General features: G+C 43.8%; 1 pseudogene; it reads right to left on the bottom strand.

The window, feature by feature from the left end:
* Nucleotides 1–7,131: 7,131 nt before the first annotated feature.
* On the bottom strand, nucleotides 7,132–12,339 carry LOC119283816 (annotated as a pseudogene).
* Nucleotides 12,340–12,792: the final 453 nt, after the last annotated feature.

The following is a 12,792-nucleotide window of genomic DNA, read 5'->3' as shown; positions in this document are numbered from 1 at the left end:
CTTCTAGGGTTTAGTCATTACGATATCATGGTAGATCAACTCTTGTAATCCTCATATTCATCAAGATCAATCAAGCAGGAAGTAGGGTATTACCTCCATCAAGAGGGCCCGAACCTGGGTAAACATCGTGTCCCCCGTCTCCTGTTACCATCGACCTTAGACGCACAGTTCGGGACCCCCTACCCGAGATCCGCCGGTTTTTACACTGACATTGGTGCTTTCATTGAGAGTTCCACTGTGTCGTCATCCAGAGGTTCGATGGCTCCATCCATCATCTACAACAATGCGGCCCTGGAGGAGGTTTTTCTCTCCGACCAAATTTTCATATTCGGCGGCTTCGCACTGCGGGCCAACTCGCTTGGCCACCTAGAGCAGATCGACAACTACGCCCCAGATCACTAGATTAGTTTTGGAAATCTGGACTATGTCGCTGATATCCGAGGAGACTTGATCTTCCAAGGGTTCACGACCCCAACCGCCGCTCTGGCCTTAGATCCGGAGCGCACTACCAAGTCCGAAGACGGGACTACTAAGCCCGCCAAACTATCTGTGGCTACTAAGCCCGGTACGGGAGAGCCAGAGGAAGTAGTGTCACTGCCAACCATCATGAAGTCGGACCCTTCTCCGGACACTGGCTCCAAACCCTCAGAGTCAGCATCGTGTGAGCTCGGCCAAGGAGTTTCCTTCCCGCCGTACTCCATGGATTTTCCTCTCCCCAGCCAAACCTCGCATTAAAGCGAGGCTCTAGACTTGATGCGATCCCTTGTCATTACTGAGGAGCAATGTCCAAACTACGCCCAACCCGGACTAGGGGCTGAGAGCAGGGAATTTTACGTCCCACCCACCAACCACTTAATAGCCACCGTCGAGGACTTAACTGCCATGCTCGACTACGGCTCCAAAGACATCTACGGTATGGACGACGATGCCGGAGACGAGCAGGCCGAAAACCCACCGTTTACCGGACGTTGGACGGCCACCTCTTCGTACGACATGTACATGGTGGATACACCCAAAGCGGGTAACAACGATGACAAATAAGATCCAGTCGAGGACAAACCTCCTGATATACAGCCAAAGCACCGACGTTAGCGGCGCCGCTCTAAATCACGTCGCGGAAAAGACAGCAATACTGGCACAGGAGAAAACAATACTCTGGACGATGCCGAAGACAAAGAAGACCCCGTCGAGCTAACTTCCGAACAGGACAATCGGGAAGATGGGCAAGTTAGCCCTAATGAACAGGCCGTAAACGACGACTCGGAGGACAGTAATTATCTTCCTTTCTCCGAGGATGAGGTGAGCCTTGACAACGAGGATTTAATCGTGCCTGAGGAACCTCTCAAGCAGGAGTGCTTTAAGCGCCGGCTAATAGCCACTGCAAGGAGCCTAAAAAGAAGCAGCATCAACTTCAAGCTGATCAAGATCTACTTAACGACAAGTGGACTAATGTCCTGGCAGCCGAGGAATACGGCCTCGAGCGCCCAACCAAAAGTTATCCGAAGCGTAAATTGCTACCCCAATTTGACGACGAGGCCATCGAGCCCGCACCATCAGCACGTAATGCGGCTGACCGACCACCTCATGGTCGGGATAGAACGAAACTCAAGCCGAACACCAGCCCATACTACCTCGCCATAAAGGTAGAGATATAACAGCTCAGGGATATACATATGACCTGCGGCAAGACCTGGACAATAGAGCAGGTCAGACCAGATCGATCTACGGATCGCGTGGGCGTGCCCCAACGCGCGACGACGGCTATCCAGCCGGACGTGACAAGCATGATCATGCCCGGGCCAAAAACCGTAGACGGACTCCATCCGAGTTACTTCGCGACTCGGCCCGATATAGAGGCGCCACACACACCCTCTACTTCACTGATGAAGTAATGGAGCATGAACTTCCAGAAGGATTTAAACCCGTGAATATCGAATCATATGATGGAACAACAGATCCTGCAGTATGGATTGAGGATTTTCTTCTCCATATCCATATGGCTCGTGGTGATGATCTTCATGCCATCAAATACCTCCCTCTAATGCTCAAAGGACCAGCTCGGCACTGGTTGAACAGCCTACCTGAAAACTCCATTGGCAGCTGGGAGGACTTGGAAGCCGATGACCTCAGTCACATCGTCCAGCAGCCCGGAGAGTCAGCCAGGAAGCTCTGGACTAGGTTCTTAATTAAAAAGAACCAAATCGTTGACTGTCCGGACGCTGAAGCCCTAGCGGCCTTTAAACATAGCATCCGAGACGAGTGGCTGGCCCGTCACCTCGGCCAAGAAAAACCAAAATCAATGGCAGCTCTTACCGCACTAATGACCTGCTTCTGCGCGGGAGAAGATAGCTGGCTGGCTCGACGAAACAATAGCACCAGTGATCCTGGCACCTCGGAGGTCAGGGATGGCAATGGCAAGCCTCGGCGCAATAAAAACAAGCGTCGAAACAATGATGTAGGAACCCAAGACACGGCGGTCAACGCCGGATTCAGTGGTTCCAAACACGGTCAGCGGAAGAAGCCATTCAAGGCAAACAAAGATGGCCCATCCAGTTTAGACAGGATACTGGATCGGCCCTGTCAAATTCATGGCAGCCCTGAGAAACCCGCCAACCATACCAACAAAAATTGTTGGGTTTTCAAACAAGCAGGCAAGCTCAACGCCAAACACAAAGGGAAGGGGCCGCCTAGTGACAGCGAAGACGAGGAGACTCGCCAGCCAAACACCAAGGGACAAAAGCAATTTTTCCCCGAAGTAAAAATAGTAAATATGATATCTGTGACGCATACCCCTACGAGGGAGTGCAAGGGCGTACCACGAGACGACGACACCATAACGCCAGTCGTACCAAATTTTAACCCATGGGCAGCCGGTTCGATCACTTTTGATCGCAATGACCACCCAACAGGTATCCATCACAGAGGTTCGGCAGCTCTGGTCCTCGACCCAATAATTGATGGATTCCATCTCACGCGAGTCCTTCTGGACAGCGGCAGTAGCATTAATTTGCTCTATCAAGACACTATTCGCAAAATGGGCATTGATCCCTCAAGGATCAAGCCCACCACAACTACCTTCAAAGGGGTAATACCCGGCGAAGAGGCCCACTGTACGGGCTCAATCACACTGGAAGTTGTCTTCGGTTCACCGGACAACTTCCGAAGCGAAAACTTGACCTTCGATATTGTTCCATTCTGAAGTGGATATCATGCACTGCTTGGGCGGACCGCTTTTGCTCGTTTCAATGCGGTCCCATACTACGCCTATCTAAAGCTTAAGATGCCCGGTCCACGCGGTGTCATAACGACCAATGGAAACACGGAACACTCCCTCTGTTCCAAAGAGTATACCACGGCCATCACAGCCGAAGTACAAAGCGGACTCGTTAGACTGCATACCTCATCGGCCATTAAGCCACCGGCCTCTACTACACAAGACCGGTCAATTTTAGAGCTGGATTAGTAGTTCCGCCTCCGTCGTTCGCCGCATATGCCCGCGAAGTTCACATCGTGCATGCATAATTATGCACTCAAAATACCTTGGTCATCGGCGGAGGCATAATGCGGACAGGCCTACAGCATGGTTCGTCCTCTTACAGCTTTTCTCCCTTACTTTTGACTATTTTTTATTTTTTGTCATAGATGAATCAATACATGTCTGTCCTATGGACCTACAAAGACTCTTTCAGAGCCCAGTTTCATCCAGGCAACCAAAGATTGCTCCTTTTAAGGAATCCTTTTCGCTAAGGCAAAGGCAGCGCAGACGTGCGACAGGAGGTCTAAAACATTTTTTTAGACCAAACACTCTATTTAAAACCTGGATATAGCCTTTTTCCTCAGCCTTCGACCCCTGGCATGTAAAATGACCTGGGAAGGGGTGTAACAATTTGTAAGATTACATATCAATCAGATTCCAGTGAACATAATCCGTTCTCGGTACTTACTTTTCCTCATAGAACTGTATTTTACTTCTTCGGAGGTTTCACATACACACCCTGACACTAAACGCCAGGGGCTCGATACGGCAACATATTAGCTGCCAACAAAGTCTGAATAGCTCTATAGCATACTTCGGCGTCACGAGTTTGGCATTATATGCATCAGCTCTGAATCATGTCTTTGGTCAATAGTTGGGTTGCCCGGCTCCTGTTCTTACTACCTTACGTTCCGCTCTATCGGCTAGGGTAGTAAAGGGAGAACTACTGTGACTGTGTTTCCGGTTCACCTAGTTAAACACCTCGGTAGAGAAAAGCCGAAAACTAACTCTCATGATGCGGCGAGAGCTGGTCAACCACTCGGCAACTCATTAAAATCTTTTGCGATTTCTTCCGTGTAACACGAAGGACCATTTTTCGGTCACCTATGTAGCACAGCCGTATTTGGATAACCGCGCACATACAAGGGGCTATATAGTAGACCCACCGTCAAACTCCTATGGCTAAGTGAAGGTGTTAAAGCCCTATAGTCCGACTGCCTAGTTCGCCACACTGACACCTCCTTCACGGACCAAGACGTTGGGTCAAGTGTAGTCAGTTGCTATTCCAAACACCCCCGCATTATATGTGAGGGGGTTGAAGCCGACGACTGGCAAACTTTCAGATTACAGAAAACGGCCGCACACGAGGAAATACCTTACAGGCAAAAGGCATACAAATAGCACAGCCTTAATATATCATAATATTGTTATCACAATTCCGATACATTCACTCGAACATAATATTCTTCGAGCACTGACCCTCTATCAAGCCTATCCCATGGCAAGTGAACAGCTACTTGGTTAGGCGAGCCATGCCGTGCGGCCTGATTTAATGGTCTTAACGAAATTACTGGCTTGCTACTCGTGGTATGTACGAGTGAGACCTCCTCGTTGGAAACTTCAGCGCCTGGAAAGTTTGCTGGCGCCTACAGCGAGCGTCCCTGGGACTGGCCCAACAAGACTGACCGGTCACTATTTCTTCCATCGCCCGAATCGCTTGGGTCGCGACCTCCTATGTACCGCATTGTGCGACAGAATGTTGGGGCTTCGAACTCATGATGCAGGTATAGTAAACACAAGTAGCCAGCCACTATGGCCGTAAATAGGCGACGCGAACACTCTAAAACTAGCTACGAGGGCACATCAGATTTTTTTTAATCATTTCTTGAAAATTCTGAATATTTTTTAAAAACATTATGAACATTTTTAACAAACACGCATGAGTTGTGAACAGTTTTCGACTATGTAACTAAATTCCAAACAATTGTTTAAATCCCGAACAAGTTCTAAAAAATATGAACAGTATTTGAAATTGTGAACATATTTTCAAAAACAGGAACTGTTTCTAAAATTTAGAACATTTCTTGTGAAAGCCGAACAATATTCAAAAACCACGAAAAATCTTTGAATTGCAACCATTTTTGCAAATTCGTTAGCATTTTTGAAATTGTCAAAAATAATTTGAAAAACAATTTAAGTTCCTAAAAATATCTGAAATTCCTTTTTTTGAGAATATTAAAATAAACTTGAAAACGAAAAAAGGAAGTGAAAACGGAGAATAAGAAGGGCAACCTGGTGCATGTAGCTCCCGCTTGCGCAGGGTCCAGGGAAGGGTCCGACCACTTTGGGTCTATAGTACGCAGCCTTTCCCTACATTTCTGTAAGAGGCTGTTTCCAGGACTTGAACCCATGACCTCATGGTCACAAGGCAGCAGCTTTACCACTGCGCCAAGGCTCCCCTTCAAAACAGAGAATAAGAGAAAAAAATAAATAGGAATAGAAAACTATAAACGGGAGAAAGAAATATTCCAAAACAGGAACAAACGAACTGGTTAAATTGGCAGGCCCAGTCGCTTCACTAGTTGGGCTGCCTGTGCAATGCGGCGACAATTTGCTGCGGCACGCAACAAAAAGGGATTTCCGCTCGGGTCAACAAGGGCAGTTGTGTTTGTTAAACAAAAACATGGGCAGTTGTGTCTCCAAAAAACACAGGTTTACCGGTCAGCTGTTGACCAAAGTTAACCCTTTTTTTACTTCTATATAAGACACAAAATATAAAATTTCGAATTTTCTTAAAAAAAAGTTCATAGAATTTGTAATAAAATTTCATCGACTTTGAGAAAAAATCATCAATTTCCAAAAAAAAATCATCAAATTCGAAAAAAAAATCATGGTTTTGAGAGGAAAATTTATCGATTTTGAAAAAGCTTGTCGTATTTTAAAAAAGTCATCGAGTTTGAAAGAAGTTCATCAACTTAAAAAAACTTCATTAGTTTTGAAAAAAATTCATCAACTTTGGAAAAAGTTCATGAATTTTGAAAAAAAAATCAAGAAATCCGAAAAATGTCAGCAATTTTGGATAAATCGAATTTTAAAAAGTTCATCTAATTTTAGAAAAATCACCGATTTTGCAAAAAGTTCACGTATTTAAGGAAAAATAAACAAGATAAAAATGAAAAGGGAAATAAAGCAAACAGGAAACAACTGCGTTTTTGGCATTTTATGAAAGGATAGTAGCACATCCAGTCATCTGATTTAATTGGTTAGTGTGCTCGCTACTTAAACGGAACGAGTGCAATTCAAGTCACAGCCTATGCGCTATTGTTTGTTTTTTTTTAAGAAAAAACAGGAAAGCAGAAGAGCAGAAGGAAGTGGGATTGGCCAGCCCGCTATAAAACCAAGTGTAAGAGGGAGGGCCCTATACCAAATGGCGTATATACGGCGCTTAAGGCACCGAATAGGATTTGGCTGTACGAGCTCAGTCAGCAGGGATCACCCGGTGCACGTGATAATATCAGTCAGCAGGGATCACTCGGTGCACCGATGCAAGCTGGGTGCCTCGTCCATCCCCCCCCCAAAAAAAAAGGAAATTTTAGCTCGTGAATGGACACGTACGAATTCAGGGCTATGTTAGGCTAGGCGTGGTGAGCGGCTTTAGTGTAGGAATACTACCACCCTAACCCTATCAAGTTTTCAAGTGAAGGGAAACTCACGTCTTGGTTAAGCTTATAGTTTTTTTCTTCTCTTTTTGCAATGATTGGAAAAGGTTATAGTTGGCCAGCCCCATGCGCACAGCAGAGCAGAGGAAACAGGGTAGTAAAGCAGAGCAGACACACAAGCAGAGGAAACTGGTTTGCTGGAAGACAAAACACATTTCAGATGTGTGCTGGAGTACTAATGTGTTTTAGAGCCTGCCAACCAAATGATAATTCATCTTCAGTTTCATCTACAGTATTATGCAGCAGCAGGCATGCTTTCAGGACATGCAAACCTGATCATTCCCAGCATAGATATAAAGCAAAGAAAATAATTCAGAATTCAAATAGGGATTACAAGAGTGAACAACGAAACAAACACAAGTTTTTCTACGAAAATACAGTCCACTGGATCAAGCAACTAAGTCTTGAGTCATAATCACCAAAGATAAACAAGAAAGATAATCAACTCCGTCTTCTAGTCTGTTTTTGGCGGTGACCCTATTTGGGCTTGGGCTTTCCATCCTCTAGTCTTGAAGTGCATCTTCTAGTATGACAACAATTCCAAGCTAGCCATCTATCCATCCGCAAACCATCCTGGGTCGGTAAAACAATAGTGGTAAAACATGTGAATTTGAGAAGCATTCAGAAACAATGGAGACAAGAGAAAACTGTGGGGGGTGTTTTTCAGACCTCGCGCAGGAATGATGGTCATTCTATTTCTCCACCTCCATCGCGCTTGCTTCTTTTTCTCATCACCATCGGTCACAAGACTCTCAACACTTCCCCTCCTCCATTGCAGTTGGCTCTTCTCGTTGTCACTATTAATGTCAACATTGCCATATACACCCCGACTATCTCTGTAAGTAAATTTAGGATGGTTGGGATGAGAACGTACTTCCTTGAGGGCTTGTTCGGTTGCAATAAAATTGAAGGGGAATGAAGTGGATTGGGGTGGATTAAATCCCAGACAAGTCAAAATCTTATCCAATCCCCTCCAAACCTCTTCAATCCCCTCCAGGAGAGGTTTAACCGAACAAGGCCTGATCAGAGCGGCTACAGCCAGATATTGCAGAACTGTGTCACCCTGCTTCAGGTCCACCTTTATTCCTTTGAGACATAAAAGATGGTCGATGCCTAAATAGAAGCCATGAGTTTCAGCCACAGACACATCAAATGACACCTCGAACACCTCAAGCTTCGGCATAGCCCGTTTCTTGAACGTTACATACGCCCCATCCGGACTATAGAGTTCAAACTTCTTTAGGGATGGGAATCCAATTACGGTCAGCCCCTTGTCAGGTCCCGTACCCAAGCGCAAGTTTAGAATAAGCAAGGATGGGAGATTACAAGAGTGAACAGATCTTCCTCCCTTAATTCAGTTAAATTGATGCCCAAATGAGTAAGGCTTGTAAGTCCTGGGGAAATCCACTTTGGAACATTCCGTAAATATGTATCGCCATCCATCTCAAACATGCGAAGGGAAGATGCCGGAGGGGACCAAGAATCTATGAAGTCCATGGAACCACCACCCGTAGCTATATGTAGAGAGTGCAGTTTGCAGCTGCTAAGCTTGCACAGTGAGCTGAGTATAATCTCCTCATGCCTCTTGTGATCCTCTTCATAATCCCACCATAAACTGAGTGTGTTCAATCTAGTCAGGTTTCCGAGATCCTCCACGGAAGCCAATGAACTCTCTGTAATGTTGAAACAATTGATCTCTCGTAAATTCTTCATATTTCCAATCCTGTTAGGAACCTTACAAAATTCTCCGGTGAATAGATATTGCAGTTTAGTGAGCAAAACAATTGCAGGCGGCAGCTCTTCTGTTTCTAAACTCCTGACATCTAGGGTCCCTAGATTATGTAGCATCACAATCCCTGAAGGTAGCTCTGATATATCTGTGTCCCTGAGGCTGAGATACTTTAGTTGGAAAAATCTATCAATATTTTCCATTTCATACTCCTCCAAACCCTGACAACCTTCAAAGTCCAATACACGTAAAGCTTCAAATTCAACAAGTGGAGGAATGTTTTTCATGCAACCTAATGATGTTACTGTTAGAGATCAAACATGGCTTAGATCTTCATTGGCCAATGCAAATGCAAGTTCCTGGTCAATGTGTTGGATTGATAGTCGCCGAATAATGCCCTGACGATTTACCAAACCCGTCTGTCCTCCACCCACTATGGTGATAAAATTATCTTCAGCTGATTTTGATATAATAATTTCCAGCATCATGTCATGCACCCTACAGGCTTGAACCTTACCATCGTAGCCAATACCCACTGGTTGCACCATGCTTTTGTTGATAAGTTCATAAAAGTAGTTCTCAGCGACCTCTTGCTGGCTCTGTCCACGTTCTTCAGATATAAAGCCTTCGGCTATCCATCGCATCACTAATCTATTTCTCTCAATCACATAATCCTCAGGGAATACACTTAAATACAAAAAGCATGTCTTGAGATTAGGTGGAAGATCATTATAACTTAGGGATAGTATGCTGGTCATTCCCTCTAGACTCTGGTTATTTTCTAGTGTAGAACCAATTGACCTTTTAACCTTCTCCCATTCATCTTTCGTTGCTGGTCTGTTCGCCAACAAACTAGATATGCTTATAATTGCCAGTGGTAAGCCTCCACACTTCTTCAGGATATCATTTGAAACTTTGTTCAACATATGAGGACAACCCTTATTAGAGCCAAATATTCTTTTGTAAAACAATATTTTAGACTAAAGATCGCTTAGGGGTTCCATTTCATACATGCGGTCAACTTCACTCAGACAACAAGACTTTGCCACGTCGATGATGCGTGTCGTAGCTATAATTCTGCTAGAACAATTATTCTCTGGAAAAGCACACTTGATAGTATTCCAGACTTGTGTAGACCATACATCATCAATGATTATGAGATACCTACAAAATGGGTAGACAATGTCACCAATTCTGATTATACATTTAGCTTTAAAACTGATAGATTGCCATGAACTCCAACATTGCATATGTTCATGTTCTCTGTTAGTCTACCATGCTTATTTGTTATACTAAATAATACCTTTAATGAACTTTGATCTTATGAAGATGAATATTTGGATTAATAATATATTGCATATCTTCGATCACATCATATGTGCCCTTATAGTTACCAGTTAAAAGGGAGTTAGAAAAAAGGTGAGAAGAAAATTGGGCAAGAAGAACAAATGCATGTATGCAATTAATCGTAAAGCTAATTGGTGATGTGACAATCATGATTAGGGGGCACAGTTGAATGGGCTCCAAAATAAGTTAGTGAGGACTATCTATTTAGATGTAGAAGATATGTTCCCATATACATTTTATTATACACCTGTAGCATGTCGAATTCATGAACTGTTTACTATGATTGGAACTGTCCTCTAGCGTGTTACTCGAGGTTTGTTCTTTTTCCTCGATTATGCATAGGTTTGATCTTATATGACTCTACTATTTGCCGCTGGGTTTTTGTGTGTGTGCGTTGGTATTGGCTATGTGCATCCTAACTACACCAAGGATGGGTGTGTCCTCATTGTGTTTGTATTCAATTGATGCTTCAGTTTTGAGTTAATAAGATCCACCCTTTGTCGAAATAAGCTAGCTACTTGATCATGCAAAACATATTTAATTGATTTTTTTCTTTATCACATGGAAACACTTCTACCATACTTATTTGAGTCTATGCGAAATGAAGAGTAACATAATGACTTGGCTACGATACTCCAAGATTATACATGATTTAGGTACATACTTAGCTAGTCAACTAAGTGTATACATTACACTAATTGCTTTTGTTTTCATGGGCATTTTTTTGTACATACCTACCATGCCAATTTCGTTGAAGTTTTAACTACTAGAACTCATCTCTATTTACTGAATTGCCACGGTAGGAATTACTGTTTGGTGGCTTTTTCTTTACAATTAATATAATATTACAAATGCTTATTTGAGTATATATGAAAATAAGAGCATAATGGTAATTTTATCGTTGTAGTTGCATTGCATCCACACCAACGAGTTACCCAAGCATGGAAAATACACACACTCATATATACTCACTTTGTGGTGAACCAGAGTTGGGATGGTCTTGAACCCATATGTTGCTGGGATTGCATGTACGGACTAGTTCACACAAAATGTATCCTAAGAAGATAATGTAAGGTGTAGAATATAGTCACACTTCAGCAGACACATGTTTATGTGTTCTTTAATGCTAGAGAGAAATTTTTGAGTGTTGTACTTCATTAAGCATGAAGGAATCAAGAAAATCAAAAGGGGTCGGAGGAATGTCTATGAACATTTTCATAATAACATGTATTTCATTGTGCTAAGGATCCTTTGGTTGGGTACATAATTGTTTTTAGTATGGGTGGTAAGGATGCTTGCAATTATGCAAGCCTAACTCGCAAACTATTTTCATTTGCGTCAAAACAACAATAGTACATTCAATAAAAGTAAGTAAAACACTAGGTACCGTGCGCAACAAATGTTTTAAGAAAAAACAAAGGTTGATATTACCTTTTATCTTGCAACATTTCTCTTAACTTTGTGATATACTTCTTTTCATCCCAATCATCGGTATCTTTTGTGGATCCATCTTTGCAAGACAGCTGAGAAATCACATCCTTCATAATTTTTTTAATATCTGGTTTTTGTGACACTGATACAAAAGCCTTGCACTGAAAATACCCTTGAACATTGCGATAGACCTCATTTGCGAGTGTTGTCTTACCCGATCCACCAAACCCAACAATAGACAACACCTTGCAAGGTTTAGGCTTGCTTTCTTCCACCATCAAATCATTGGATGAGTTGTTTCCTTGTTCCACCATCCACTTGACAAGATCATCTCTTGGACCATCCACGCCCACAAGGTGTGTCTCCTCAGCAAAAAGTGCATGGAGCCGGGGATCCACGGCAGCTTGACCGGCGGTGCTAGAAGAAGTATCATTCAACTTGTAACTATCCTTGAGATCTTTCACTTGCTTGATGCAAACCTTCAAGTCACTAATTTGGTTGGCAATTTTGCGGCGAGAACCAAGCGTCTTCAGACTGCAGGCAGTCTTGCGGAAGAACTCCTTGAAACCGCCCTGGTGGCTCCCGTTGCCAAGCTGGTGGATGAACTTGTCAAAGACATCTTCAGTGTCATAGGCCGACTCCCTAACCAGCGATATCCACGCCTTCACTTGATCATTTGGATCTTCTAGCTTGGTGTACTCTGTGAGCGCACCATGCATGCTGATGAGCTCCGATTTGAGAGAGCGGATCTCACGGCGGACCCCTTTCAGAGGGCCACACTCGTTGGCGAGCAAGGTGGTGAGCTTCACCAGTAGGGGAGCTAACGCGCCAAGTGAAGCGCTCACCACAGGTGCCATTGATGCCGTCCAGCTATTCCTATCCGCACGGTATCTCTTGTGGGTGTCGTTGGTGTGTTTGGAGGGGTGGGGAGAATAGCTCGAACAAGTGCACTGGCAGGAAATTGAAGAGGAGCAGCAAAGCAAGTGATTTCTTTGGCTCAGCTAACTATGTGCATCCATATATATCGAAGGAGGCAAGCCAGTGCTTGGCGTGACCGAATTAAGTTGACTGACCTAATTCACGTTTGGTGCGCACCCAGTAAATAATTCTGAGGTTTTGTTGACTCGCCTAATCACAATGCATAAATAGGGTCCATAATCATATTTTACGAGTGGTAGTGGTAGTAGTTAGGGTCCATTAAGGAAAGTGAGACACAGTGTGAATTAAACGAATATATTTAGTAAAAATTGTCTCAGAGTTTGAGTATAATGATATCTTGTACTCTCTCCGTTCAGAATTACTTGTCGCGG

This window comes from Triticum dicoccoides, chromosome 4A, assembly GCF_002162155.2.
Source record: "Triticum dicoccoides isolate Atlit2015 ecotype Zavitan chromosome 4A, WEW_v2.0, whole genome shotgun sequence".
Taxonomy (NCBI): Eukaryota; Viridiplantae; Streptophyta; class Magnoliopsida; order Poales; family Poaceae; genus Triticum; species Triticum dicoccoides.
This window is presented reverse-complemented; position numbering and strand designations above follow the sequence as displayed.